At 39.6% G+C, this 14,262-nt stretch overlaps 1 protein-coding gene across 3 annotated transcripts in view; it reads left to right on the forward strand.

Annotated features, from left to right (window-relative positions):
- Window positions 1-34: 34 nt before the first annotated feature.
- The window catches only part of TRMT9B (tRNA methyltransferase 9B (putative)), a 118,392-nt gene continuing 104,164 nt past the window's right edge, over window positions 35-14,262 (forward strand). The window contains exons 1-2 of one of the 3 annotated variants that reach the window (XM_048074400.2): window positions 38-95; window positions 5,671-5,721. The gene's annotated coding sequence lies outside the window, so the exon portion shown is untranslated. Of the gene's footprint in view, window positions 96-135; window positions 612-5,670; window positions 5,722-14,262 lie in introns of those variants that run through there. The other 2 variants (XM_013200639.3, XM_048074401.2) reach the window with 2 other exon arrangements.

Consider the following 14,262-nt stretch of genomic DNA (forward strand, 5'->3'; position numbering starts at 1 on the left):
TGGAAAAGGGGGAGGGAGGGGTTAAAAGCGCCCCGCGCGCGCCCGCCCGCTTTGTGCTTGCTGTGAGGGCGGGGCTGGTGCCGCGCGGCCAGGGCGTGAGTCACGCGGGGGCGGGCTCGCGCGGGAAGGGCCCGGCCGGCGGTTGGGGAGCGCGCGCGCGGCCGTTAGCGCCCCTCAGCGCCCCGCCCCCCCCCCCCGCCTGCCCTGAGGGGAGCCCCGGGCTGAGGGAGGGAGCGGGAGCGCCGCGGGCTGGGCTCCTGCGGCGGTGCTGGAGGGGCACGGAGGGAGCTGAGCCGGGCAGGAAGGACCCGTGGGGACCGGGGACAGGGGGTTGGGGGGTCCTGGGGGCTCTGCCCGCAGCCCCCCGGCGGCTGCTGCTCGCGGTGGTCCCTTCTGGGCACGGGTGTTAGGTCTTGTTGTCAGCGTAAAAGCCGCAGGGTTAAGAAAAAGTTATTTGCGCTTGGGGATTGTGTGTTTCCGTCTTTAATTGAGTGTCGCTGCCTTATCGTGTAACGCCCCGGCGGGATGGGCGCTGATGCTCTCGTTTGCACCGCCGTGCTGTAACAGCCTGGCGGGGCAGCAAATGCCAGGCTTGCCAGGAGCAGAAAATAGTAAGTCCGGGGCTTTTGGGCATCTTCTTGGCCTAAACTAAGTCATCACTGCACTTTCGTGGGGAAATGATTAGCTTTTTCAATTATACATCTTTCTCTAAAGAAAGCTTGAAGTCCGTTGCATAACTGCTATGCATTTGCAGTAGCTATGATGGTTTCTTCTTTCTCTCCTCAATTTATGACAATCCTGTAATTAAAAAAAAAATCTCAGACAGATATAACAGTTCCTCTAAAACCTCCCAGGCAAGACTTCCATATCAGGAGAAGGAATTACGAAAGGAACAAAGCTATGTTTGTCTTCAGCTGTATTTCATGTGTTACAGGCTGGAGGAGGACACTGAGGGCTGTTAAGTCTAGTGGCAAAGATGCCACGACCACAAACAACCAAATGCATCTGGAATTACAGCCAGGCTTTTGTCTGAACTCATCCCCTCTAAAACCCATCCTTTGCATTTATAGTGCCTTTCAACTTCCTAAAGCCAAATGAAAAAGATGGTATTTGAACTATCGGGGGGAGTATGCAGACATGTTAAATGTGAAGAGATGAGTCTGAGTAATTATTCATTAAAAACAACATCAGTTAGGAAGTGACAGCTAAGGAAAGAGCAAAGTAAAAGAGGCTTGTAGCATGAGCTTGAACAGTGGTGGAATACGGTAAAATGGTTTGATTTGTTATGAATGGTTTCAGTAGGTTATAGATTCTATTTTAGGCATGACAAGTATGAGCTGACAAAGTACCAGGGAGACAAGCAGAGATTTTGGACAGAAGTAAAACTCAAATTATTGTGAGCCATCACCAAAAAGAGCAGTAGTTTGTTTTTCCTTTCAGATTAGATTACCCACAGAAAAGGAAATAAAAGCAGGGTAATGTTCAGGGGGGTTGTGGAACTTCCTTGAAAAACTGGAGTTAGGATGATGAGATTGTCCTCTGCAGGAACAATTAAAAAGTAGAAATGAAACTCCTTTTCTTTCCACCATTGCCATGTCCAATGAATCTCTTAAAAGCTCATGCTGAAGTTAACATTCATACTGATGATTCAAACAATATTGTCAGATGCAACCAGCTATTTCTTTCAGAATTCCAAGTGTACAGGAATAAAGTACTCATGGCTTTGCCAGCTGGGGTGTCTTGGAGCAGAAGAGTTGAGTATTTTCCCATCATCCTTCATTTCAAAACAAAAACAGTGAAAGAAGAGAACTTTGATAGGGTGGATGACTGGTTCGATAGGGAGTCTGACATTTTATACTGTTCCCACCAGTTCTAGACATCTATCTTTAATTAGTACCTTTCTTCAGAGCTTGCTCTTTGTGTGAGCAGTGCTTACTGTCAATGTAAGCACCTACTGTCTGCTAATGCTTGTGACACGTGCTGTTCTCCACATTCATAGCTGTCCTTGTTTCTCTTAGAAACTCAGGACTTCAAGCATCCAAAATACTGTAGGTTTAGACAATGTGTTTTTTTTGCTTATGTATGTTCTGTGTTGTTGTAGAAAGACACTGAAGCATTTCATTAGATTAAAGATGAAGACTTCAAATATGTTCTTAAATATGTCAGTGGTGTGCTGCAGGCATATGCAGGTAGGGAAACCTCTGGGTATCGAGTAATTTCAGAGCATGGCATGCTAGGGCTGGGCTCAAGATGTGCTAGGAGAAGTTCATAAGAAAGAATCCCGTATGTAAAATTAATCACTTTTGTAGCAGGAAATCCTTGAGACACGAGGCTCTGGAACCTGACAGATTGAGGACAAATTTGACTGTATGTTCACCTTGTCCTAATTTTTCAGACATTCATTTTTGATCACGGTTGGAAGCAGGATACTGGGCCTAGTTGGACCTTGGTATTGCCCAGTGTGGTCATTCTTTCATCTTTAAGCTATAGTTGTTTCATCAATCATGGGTTTTGGTGCAGCACTTGACCCCAGCATATTTAACTAAACAAGAAAAAAATCAATTTTCTAATATTTCACTGTGTTACCATCGGGATATGATAGTTATGTAAGAGATTAGATAACACACACAGCTCCACCACTGCTTGATTATAAATAACACACACAGAAAAGTTTTTTACTGTTGTAGGGTCAGATAAACACTACATTAAAACACCACCACCACCAATCCCTGCAGTTGCACAGTTTGCCTGGGCCTTTCTAAGTAAGACTCCAGGGATCGTCCTTCCCCTTCTGTCTTTAGAGCAGTATTTTACAACTGCTTGGGCAAGTCTTGGGGGTCCTCATTCAGACAAAGCATTGTGACCTCTGTACGGTGAGGTATAAGTTCCTCATGCTTTTTAAGTTGGTGATCTGATGTTTCTGTAAGCAATTCCTTGTACAAACAGTGTGCGCAACCCAATTAAACACAAATTGACAAGGAAATAGTGTTTCAAATTGTATTTGACCATGCTTCAGATAAATTATACAAAATTATCCTGATTCAGGATCTTCAGAAATAAACAGCAGTGTAAACAAAACGAAGCAAAAGCAATCCAGGCTGAGGGAACAGGGAGTGGCAGGCAGTGAACCTAAAAACTAATACCTGCATACTGGAAATCTGGAGCTAAGCCCCATTTTTATAGCCTCTCTTGGCACACATCCCAAGGAAAAGCAGCTAACCCAAAGAAAGCAGTTATATTCTTTGAGAAATGCGTAATGGCTTTCTGGCTGTTTTCCCCTCTCTTTCTTTAAAGGTAGCTAGCAAGCTGTCCAGCTGTTGTTGCTTTTTTGCCAAGATACATGCAGCAAAGGGAAAATAAAATACGTTGGAGAAATATTAGATTAGGCAAATAATATTCGTACTTTATTTTTAAAACTTACTGTTCCTAAGAACTAAATGTTCTAAGAAACTATTAATGCCTTTTCTTAAGAAAAAGAAAAAAAAAGGTAAAGGGTATCTCAAACTATCTTTATAAAAACAAAAATCTTGAATGGCATGGCTTTTGAAGACCTTAGCCAGTGATGTTTGAGTCACTTCACTGTGGCTAAGGGGTAATGAAGCCTCAGAATCCACTTGGTTTTGTTTTGTTTCAGTTTATTCTTTGTGCTTGGTAGACTTTTGTGGGCTTTAGTGAGGTAGCTCCAGCAGGCAGACTTCCATTGGAAAAATGTTCAGCATCACTGCAGGAAAACAAATACACAAGCCTTTGTTTGGGTGATAGCGTTGGGCAGAAGTTGGTTTCGAACACTTTTTTAGGTATGAGGTGACACAAAGACTCGCAGCTTGGTCTCAAAAGTTAGCTAAGGTGAGCTGCACGGGGCTCGGCTGCTGCCGCTGTCTCTGGCATTTTTGTACAGTACTGCAGTGTGGGTTTGTCAAGGAACCTTAACTCCCTCTGAGGAAAGGAGCTGGGGGCTCTCAGTACAGCTGCAATAGGTCCCTTACTAAATTATTTAATCACATATGCGATTGTGAATATAGAAAAGCAACTACACGTAGGATGAGTGGTTAACTACATGTTAGAGAGATAAGGATCTCTATTTTATTTTATTCAAAATAAAAGGGAGTTAAAACATTAAAGGATCTAAAATACTTAACAGATAAAGACAAAGAGAGAAAGCTTGTTTCTTGGCAAAAGCCAAGAAAATACTTGCATACCCAAAGCGAGATGTAGGAAGAATTCAGGTGCCAAAGTCCAAAAAGGTGATATAAGAACTCTCCCACAGCTCCTGCCTAATTCAGAAGATGCTTAAAATCAGAAGACTCGAATTTACATCCCTGCAGTGTAAGGATTTTACTTCTGTGCACAGTGTGTGGCAGCTTGAGTAGTGTAGCACCTATTTACCATCCAGCCCATTACAGGCTTCCAGTTGTGTCCAAGTGGCTCTGCTCTGTCAGTATTTTCAGGCCATGCCGAGCACACAATCGTACGCAGAGATCCTTAGTTTGGTGTACCTGAATGATGAGGAGGTCGAATAACCTTTACGTTAGCAACCTTTTAGATTACTGACATGAATTGGAAGATTCAGTTTGATTCTGCCTAAGAATATTAAAAACCATCTCTCCAAGTAATTTCTCTTAAACGGTGACTGCATGAGTTTAAATTGTCTTGGGAGCATGAATTAGAGATGAGGATGTCAGTCCTTGCTGAATGCCATATTCCTTGGGATAAATCGTGCACATCATTTCTGTCCCTACATATACTGAGTTCTTTCCTACACAATAGCAACAGCTTTAACAGGAATGGAACAGTCATCTTTGTTTGCAGTAGCCCTGTCTCTTGTTGGGTAGGATCGCTTTTCTGCCACATACTGATCTGAATCTTTTTGGTTTAATGGGGGGCACAGAGCAACAATAGGTTGCTCTATGAGGTGTTTGTTTTCTCGCTTCCTTCTGTTACCCTGGCTATGATTTAACAGGATACAGCAAAACATTTCTTAGGCTGGTAGTTGGATCGTACTGTTGAGAGAGGACTCTGGGCTGTGAATTACAAGCACTCTGAGGCATCAGTGTCTTGGCCTAAGTTTCTAAGGATTTGTAACAATACTGCTGCATTTCCTGCAGACTAGCATTAGATGCTGTGATGCCTCAGGGTGGTACGAAACCTCATCATACATAACCGTGTAGCATAGCTGGGTGTTTCATGTGGCGTTCTAGATCCTTTGTTGGGAAGGGGAAACGGAAAAACAGTTTGCAGTCACATACTTTTTGTGTGCCAAGGTAACTCATTCCTTTGCTTGTACCAGCATTTAATGTATCCCCTTTGAAAATGATACGCAGTTGTCACACTTAATACTGATGTGTTCAGCTATATATAGATACGCTTATATAAATATTGATATCAACTGCTGTTAATGAGTGGGGTTCAGTAATCTGATGAATATACTTTGGAATTGTGAAAATACATTGTCCTGAAGACACCAATTTGAGTCACTCACTGCCCTGTTCTCCCATTTGTTGTTTTTTCCCATGTTTGATTATGTAAGGTTGCGCATTCCAAAAGATAGCTGAATGTGCAGGACAAGACACTTCTAAATGTGATCAATAAGGTTTTTATTTTAAGCTTCTCCAGTTTAAAGAACTAATTTAGCTCCAGATGTGATATGAGTCATGTTTGTCTTCTCTTTAGGAAGAGAATCCTTGGACTGATGGGACTTCTTCCTTCTGCCATTGTTGCCCGGTAGGAGAGTCGCACAAAATCAACAGATTTACAAAATAGCTAAATATTCAGTGGAAAAGCTTATTTTTGTTCCTATTAATATACGTTGCAACGATTCAAATATCAATGCACTTATAACTTTAAATACTAAATTTAGAGAGATGCAGAGCATTGAATAATCAGTTATATTGATTCCTGAAGTTAAAGTGCTCTAACGAAGGACTGTAACTAAAGAATGAACAAAAGGCAGAGTAGTTAAAGTAGTACTAAAAATGGTTTTACATTAACAAAGGAATGCATTTAATAAAAATTGCTCACTAAGAGTTCAAGAAAAGCAAGTCAGACAGCATTTATTTTCAGTTTATCAGGGTGCTTCCTTTTAGGTGAAAGTTGCTGGCTAATGATTGTATTGCATATACTAAAGATTTTTTGTTTTCTGGATGTGAGGAGTTCACATCAAAGAAAAAGGACCAGAAGGTTATTTGCAAAAAGAATGTAGAGCAAAGCTGTAGATAATGATTAGGGTTTGTGTTCTGTGCTACAATTTGATACTTAAACAACAGTTTATTCTGGTATCTGTTTAAATACTCTCTAATATGTTCCTTGTTCTTTCTCTCTAATATCCTTTGGTATCAAGATGGATGTTTTGCATCCACTTATGATCATCGTCTGAGATAAATTATATTGCATATATTTATTTTTGAATATATTTTGTCAAATAGGAGAGTACTGTTTTAATTTCTAATGATTATTGCTGTTCATTCTTACACAATTAAAGAAAAACAACTTATTCATTATATCATATTTGCATTAAAAATAAGCTAATATGGTAAAAAAATCTTAAAACAAAGGAAAAGGACAGAAGAAAGCTTGACATACTTGATATCCAGCCTCTAGAAAATAATCTTTCATTTTTGAGTAGTCATTAATAAATATGGAATTAAACTCAGAGTTTGTCAGTTAAAACTGCTTCTAGGAAATTTTTAGATTATTGTATACTACTATATAAATCAGAAAATACTTTGCAATCTACTCACAGTTGTAAGTGGTGAAAAAACACATTTTTGATTTGTTACTACTGTACTCAGGCTGGAATGAGGTGTAATACTATCGACTTGGACTGTCAATACCTTTGCCTACAACCGGACAGTGTACATCGGTGCTGCTAGTACTGCATAAGTTATTGAGTTTCCAGGTGTTTAATGATAAAGCTACTGGTCTGAAAATTGAAAAGGAGTTGACACAGTTACAAAACTTGGATTTACTTATTCTTCTTAGATTAACTCTTTAGGATCAGAGGAGCAACTGCTCCTTACGAGATATTTGTCAAGCATAGAGATTTATAGAATTTGCATGTATATCTGCTTTTCCTTTATCTAATGAGTGCCCCTACTTCAGAGGTTTTGTAACACTGGGCAACTATTTCCAGTCAATGAGAACAGACAATATGTGAATCCTCTTCAAAGTCTATGAGCAGTGCTTGTTACTAAATGTAGTGTTATGTGAAGAAAATGAACTGGATGAAAAGGGATTACTTTGACCTTTATTATGGTGGCAGAAAACATTTATTCAATTAAATGGCCTAATTGGCAGCAATTTACCTCTTAACAGCAAGACGAATTTTGTAGTTTTTGGCTGTTTAATGTCCCCTTTCTACTTTGGCTTGTAGCCCTTTGCTATTACTTATGTCCTCCTTGCTTCTCGAAGATGAGTAGCATCACACAGCACATTGTGCACTGTAAGCTGGGTTATCACACCCACATCTTTTCAGCCTTTTCCTACAAGCACAATGCAGGGAAAGTGCACTTTTATATCACTTCTGCCAAAGACAGCTGGTGGCAGGTTTGAATTCAGAGATCATTAGTTTTTTTTCAGCAGAGTACTAGATCATAAAGGAGAGAAGTGCAGCAGTAAAAAGAATGAAGAGGTATATTACAGGTTTTCAAATGCCTAAAATTGAACAGGACTGGGATTTTTTTCCCTGCTCCCCTGCAGAAGTAAATTTCTGTTTTCTTTGACTGTGCACTTTTGCAATGTTTCTTTTGGATGGTTGATTTTATTTCCCATATATGAATGGAGAAAATGAGAGAAAGCAAGCAAGTTTTTTTTTTTAATAGGAATTTTAAAAGTTATATTCTTATTCTTCTAAAGTTTTGAGAGTCCAGTCATGAAAACTTGGATCATTTAAGTACTTCTAGTTGACACGTGGGAAGTTCAGATCAGTTTACACAGATAAGTACTGCCTGAATGAAAAATGATTTTCAGAATCATAAATTTTTCATCCTTGTGTATACAGATTTCAGAGGAGGTCCCACACTCTATCCAGGCAACAGTAATTAGCAGTAATGTGTCTATGCAAATGGTAATTAAGAAGGATCCTCAAATCCTTTTGAAAATGTTTGAATGCCAGTTAGTTACTTGGCTTAATATTTCATGGAATTAATTGTGTGTTAAAGTAACTGAATTAAAACAGTATCCCCAAGATGTGGATAGCTCTGTAATTTTGAATGAGTGATGAGATACACACTTGTTTTTCCTCTTGAAGCAATTTAAAACCAAATAGTACGTTATCTCTATGCAGCTCTTCCATCACTCAGTATTTCTAATGTACCTCTCCTAATATGGCATGCAAACAGGTTATCTTTGCTGTGGGTCATAAGAAGGGTAATATCTGGCTAATAGTATTTAATGTCTCTAACCCACGTAAATATTGTCATTCTGGTTTCATTAAATTAACTACATGTTTAATAGCAAATATATTCAGGTTTCAGTTATCTAAAAATAGCAAGGAAATTATCTGGAAAGAGCAAGGGCTTAGTTGGCCAAGTGGCATAGATATATCTCAGATAGTGATGGTTTAAACAAGTCAGTCTTCATAAGACTTAATCGTAGCACACTGGTGTTCTCTCTATTCCTTCAGAGGACCAGGATACACAGAGAATAAAAGAATTTTCCATCTCATTTAAAATGTACTATGGCTGATGCCTAGACAACAAGGAATCGACAATACATAAATATAGTACCGTAGCGATGAATGTAGGAACAGGATTGAGGTTTCAATCCTCCTGTAAAAACTGTTTTCAGTTAAAGCAGCTAAATACAGCCAAGTTCTCGCATTTGATCATTGTATTTGTTCCCTGTTCTACATTAGATTCTTTATTAGCGTATCAAAAAGCATGTTAAAATAGTTGTCTGAGCACTTAGGTAAATTATCATTGTTGTGTGTTTCATAAATGGATAAACTGAAGCTTGTAGAGATCAGCTGATTTTTATTTTTGATGCTACGCAGCAAATTTAGCAATAACACTTGATTCGAACTGCTGGCATATGCATTAAAAGGTAGAATCTCATGTCTGGCAGTGGAACTGTGCTGACACAGGACCTTACTGCATGCTCTGATTCCTCAGCTGAGGGAGAAAGTAAGCCAGCTGGGGCGGGTGTTGTTAGATCGCCTGAGTGCACTACCTCACGTCCAGTTCGTTCCTGTTCTTCACTGAAGAGGTGAAAACCTGACAGGCTGTTGTCATCATTTTCATTTGTGACACATTGCAGTGTCATCTCATTATGAAGTACTGGGTTGTGTTTTGCAGCTCTCAGTTGTGAAGATTTGATGTAGGGTTCATTCACTGTCAACTTTCATCATTCTTGTAGTATTTCTTCTTGCCACTGGTACTGCTTTAACACACCGATTCCCTGTCACAAATCTAAGCCAAAAGTCAACTATGTAGACTAGATGTAAGTACTAATTCTTAATTGTATAAATAAAAAGTGCAACATTTTCTTTATTTAAATATTTATTTTAAAATATTTTCTGAGGTGATGCCCTTATTACCTTCATAAAAATTGTGAGCAGAATACTCTGATACACACATACAGTACTGATGCCTAGGGCCTAACAGACTTTCAGAATTTGTAAGTTCTGCAGTATTAACAAAATTAATAGTCAGGTCACTAATTGATTCCAGGCGCAAAAGCAGCTTACACTGATTCTAGGGCTGATTATTATCTTAGGCAATATACCTAAATTAAGTAGACCATTCTGGTTATGTAAACCATAACACATCAGAATGAAAGGTTTCTGAAGAAGCTGTATGCTGATGTATAACAGTATATCAGAGTTGGCATGTCAAGGATAGTAAAATGTGAGCAAAGAAGAAGGCAGCCTGCTGTCTTTTATCTGGATGGCTTTCTCACTGAGAAAAAGCTTATGTTGTGAGAGAAATATCAGACATTTTAAGAGTGAAGTTTAGGTAGAATAAATCTTATTGGGAAGAGGGTGGAAACAAAAGGGAAGGATAGCTGTGTTTTATATTACATGATAAAAGGGATTCCTAAATATACTAGTGGGCCTGAGGCGTCCCTCTTCTCACTGAAATCACCTCTTTCCAGATGACAGAAAGCTGGCAAGTCACAGACATGGCTACTTTTCTGCTTGCTGGTGTCACCTGAAGCAAAATACAAGCTGTATTCAGATTGTACCAAAGCTCAGATTTCCCTGTGTCCACAGAGTTTTGGGAGCACAGTGGTACGTGGAAGGAATTTCTGATCCTTCCTCTCTTGCCTCAGAGGAATATGAATGATAACGTGCTGTAGTAAATCTGAAATAAGTCTCCAGTCTTTATAATGCTTCATTTTAAGCTGATGATAGATTTCCACAGATCTCAGTAGAAAGTCACAATGCTTTCATCAGTTCTTACTGCAAATCACAGTTTCTACCCAGAATGACTATTTTAAAAAATCTTGCTTCATGTAATAAATAATGACTACAGAATGATTGGTCATTGTTTTTAATAAGCATTTGTACAATGTCATTGTCTAGATTTAGTCAGTTGATTTGTTTGAAAATTTTGTTTTTCTGAACACTGGGTTTTACCTTAGGTTCCACTGTTGTTTCTACTGCATGCTTCGTTCCTACAATTCCTATATAATTATAATAACTACTAAAATTAAAAAATTGTGAATTGTGAATATGTATATACACACCTGTGAACAAAGTATTTACAGCCCTTCTAAAAACAGTTTTGCATTAGCTTTTGTAAGGCTTGGTGTTTTCTGAAACAAGTAGAGATAGTTTTAAATGAAGAGTAATGCATATTACTGAATGAAAAAAAAAAAAATACTACTTTTGTCCGTGTTCCTAATTGTCTGTAAAAGTGGTAGTGTGCTTTTCCGCATTCCAAAAAATTTCAATAGTTTATCTTCCCTGTGATCAACGTGCTGCGCGGGTCCTGTCTCAGAAAAAGTTAGCTCATTTTGGTCATTTGAGCTATTATGGGCTTTTCTTACATGTAAACAGCTCAATTAATCATTTCTACTGTCAAGCAGGAAGGATGTTCGCATGAGAGTGCCTTGCTGCACTTTTAGATAAAGGCAAGGCCACACAGGTGGTGTAATCGCTGGTACCAGTGGGAGCTGCCTGTTGCAGTGAGCTGGCTAAGCTTGTCCCGCAGCCAAGGCATACGTGCAGCACAGCACAGGCCTAAAGGCCAGGCTGCAGCACAGGGTAACTGCTCTGTGAATCGCCAACTCCTCACTGCACAATGGACGTCTGGTCAGGATCACTGCAGCTTAATACATGTTAAAGGAAATAAATAGATGTTTAAAACTGTTTATAACATGTTTGAGCTTCCCTCCAAAGAAATCAGCATTAGTTTCATTTGTAAGCCTTACTGTGCATGCCTGCATTTCTGCTTTACTCCATATTGCAAACTGCCAGCACCGCTCTATCAAATCATATGTATTACTTTGAGAAGCTGCTGTTATTTCTTCTATAGTAGAGACACTATGCTGTAGTGGAAATACAAAATTCTGCTTACACCTTGGAGTTAGGAGCAGGCCTTATGAAAAAGTCTCTGAAGATGTTCAAAAGCAGTTAAAAATTGTGAAGCAAGTTTGTGATAGAAGTAAAATGATGGAAGGTGGCAGGTAGTGCTAAATGAAAATAGGAGGCTTTTTTTTTCTTAAAGCAATATTCAAAGTCTTGATTTTTTTTGTTGTTGTGCTTTCATCCCAAATAGAATAAAAGGGTTTTTTTTACTTTTGAAGTTTAATTTTTCCCCACTCAGTGGAGATGGATACAAATGGACACACACATGTATCCGTAAAATTAGATTTATTTTCTTTTTTTTTTTTTTAAACAATCATAGTTTGTTTTCATGTAAATTCATCTCTCAGCATTTTCCATTTTGGGTCAGTACCACATGGGAATTTTACAGGGGCTCGATGTGCCCATTCTGCTATACAGGCTGCATTCTCTGGCCAGAAATTACTTCCCACGATGCTGAGAAAAATTCACAGATCTCCAGGCAGATGTTTTCCTGCAGACTTGGCTCTTAGAAGGAATGGAGGTTTGAATTCCAATTTAAATTGGTAAATGTGCTGACATGGAGATACATTCAGTGTTTAATAAATTAGTTTGAAACAACGTTTCAGTTGAGATGAAGAAAACAAATTATAGTTTAAAATTGTTTAGTTTTCCCATTAGGAAATTGACATTTAACAAACTGCATTGTATGTCAAAAACTCTTTCAAGCAAGGAACTGAAGTCAGCTCTATTTTCATGAAACTGATGGTCTAAGATTTTAAGCAGTTTTCTAATTACTTCCTATCATACTTAATGCATCCCATAAGCAATATATGTTTGGATGTAAAAGAACTGCACTTTTAGGAAAATGAAGATAAAGACAAATACGGAGACTACTGCCAATGATTCAAATAATTTACTGTAAGTTCGATAGTAATGTTTTTAAAAACTGCATTTTTTTATTGATGGATTTGGTTTTCAGTGGAATAGTGTCATTATTGAAAATTACAAAAAATACCTTAATAACAGGGAAAATCATTTTAGACCTTTCATTCCATCATGAATTTTAATAAGTAACTGCAGCTATACATTTCATTCCTTTTGGTCTGTTGTCAGAGTTTGAATTTCATGTGTACCACAGGATCGTTCCCCTTAAGTTGCATAATCCCCTTGGAAGGCAGCTGAGCTCTGTGTCACCAAAGCTTTGTTGGTGTGGACATGTCAGCTGTTAGGCACGAGTATAGAAACTTCTATAATCATGCAGAGGAGTGTACCTGTGGTTGTACTTGCTTTTAAGTGTTTGACTTTTGTCCTTACATGTTCCATCCTTTGGGAGCCTACAGTAGTGTTGTGTCGGGATCAAATGGAATGAGGTAGCAATTTTTGCTTTGTTTAGATCTTTTTGCTCTCCTCTTACCTCAGCTGGTATATCTGCACCAGTGCTAGAACAATGCAATGCCTGGTATAGCCACAAACTTCCAGTAGGTTTTAGACTAGAGAAATTGCCACTGAAGACTGTCTTTGGGCATAGGCAAAGTAAGCAGATGCCAAGGATATGTGTGAGCCTGCTAGGAGCAGTTGCTGTCACTTGGGTCATAACAACCCCATGCAGCAGTATAGGCTTGGGGAAAAGTGGCTGGAAAGCTGCCCAGCAGAAAAGGACCTTGGGGCTCTGGTCAGCAGGTGGCTGAACATGAGCCAGCAGTGGCCCAGGTGGTCAGGAAGGCTGACAGCATCCTGGCCTGCATCAGCAGTCGTGTGGCCAGCAGGACTGGGGAAGGGATTGTCCCCTTGTTCATGCACTGGTGAGACCGCACCTTGACTACTGTGTTCAGTTTGGGGCCCATCACTACAAGAAAGATACTGAGTTGCTCGATTGTGTGCAGAGAAGAGCAATGAAGCTGGTGAAGGGAATAGAGGATGAATTATGAGGAGTGACTGAGGGAACTGGGGTTGTTCAGTCTGGAGAAGAGGAGGCGACCTTGCTCTCTGCAGGTACCTGAAAGGAGGTTGCAGCAAAGTGAGTGTCAGTTTCTTTCCTCAGGTGACAAGTGATAGGACACAAGGAAACAACCCCAAGTTGTGCCAGCGGAGGTTTAGATTGGACATTAGGAAGAATTTCTTCATGGAGAGGGTCATCAAGCATTGAAACGGGCTGCCCAGGGCAGTGATGGAGTCCCCATCCCTGCAGGTATTTAAGAGAGCTGTGGACATTGCACTAAAGGACACGGTTTAGTGATGGGACTTGGTAGGTGAGGTTGGACTTGGTGATCTTGAAGGACTTTTCCAACCCAGACGATTCTGTGATCTGTGTTGGAGTTGCATGACTGTGTGCACCGTGCTGCCCCCTCCTCTTGCTGCTTTGCTAATGATAAGACAGGAAAGTGTTGGAGAGCACAAAACAATAGTTGCTAGAAGATTCGTCAGTGACTTCCCAGCCACTAATTTCATGCCCTCCTCTGTTTTCATCCTACTTAATGGATCATGCTGCTACACAAATAAAACTTTTTCTAAAAAATTTGCTCTTGCTTTCTGTGCATAGCTCACTTCCTCACCCAGCCTCCATCCCTTCTGTATGACAAGCCCTTTCTGGAACCTCAAAAGATATAGAGACAATGATGGTGTTTTTGAGAGGAAAAAAAAACTGCTTGCAGGATTAGTAGTAGGAAGTGCTTATGTAGGAGTATAGTAGGAATTTAAATTTGCTTTGACATGCTAGTGATTGATAGTGAATGATGTTTTGAATGATCTTCTGTACA

Source organism: Anser cygnoides, chromosome 4, assembly GCF_040182565.1.
Source record: "Anser cygnoides isolate HZ-2024a breed goose chromosome 4, Taihu_goose_T2T_genome, whole genome shotgun sequence".
In the NCBI taxonomy this organism is placed as follows: Eukaryota; Metazoa; Chordata; class Aves; order Anseriformes; family Anatidae; genus Anser; species Anser cygnoides.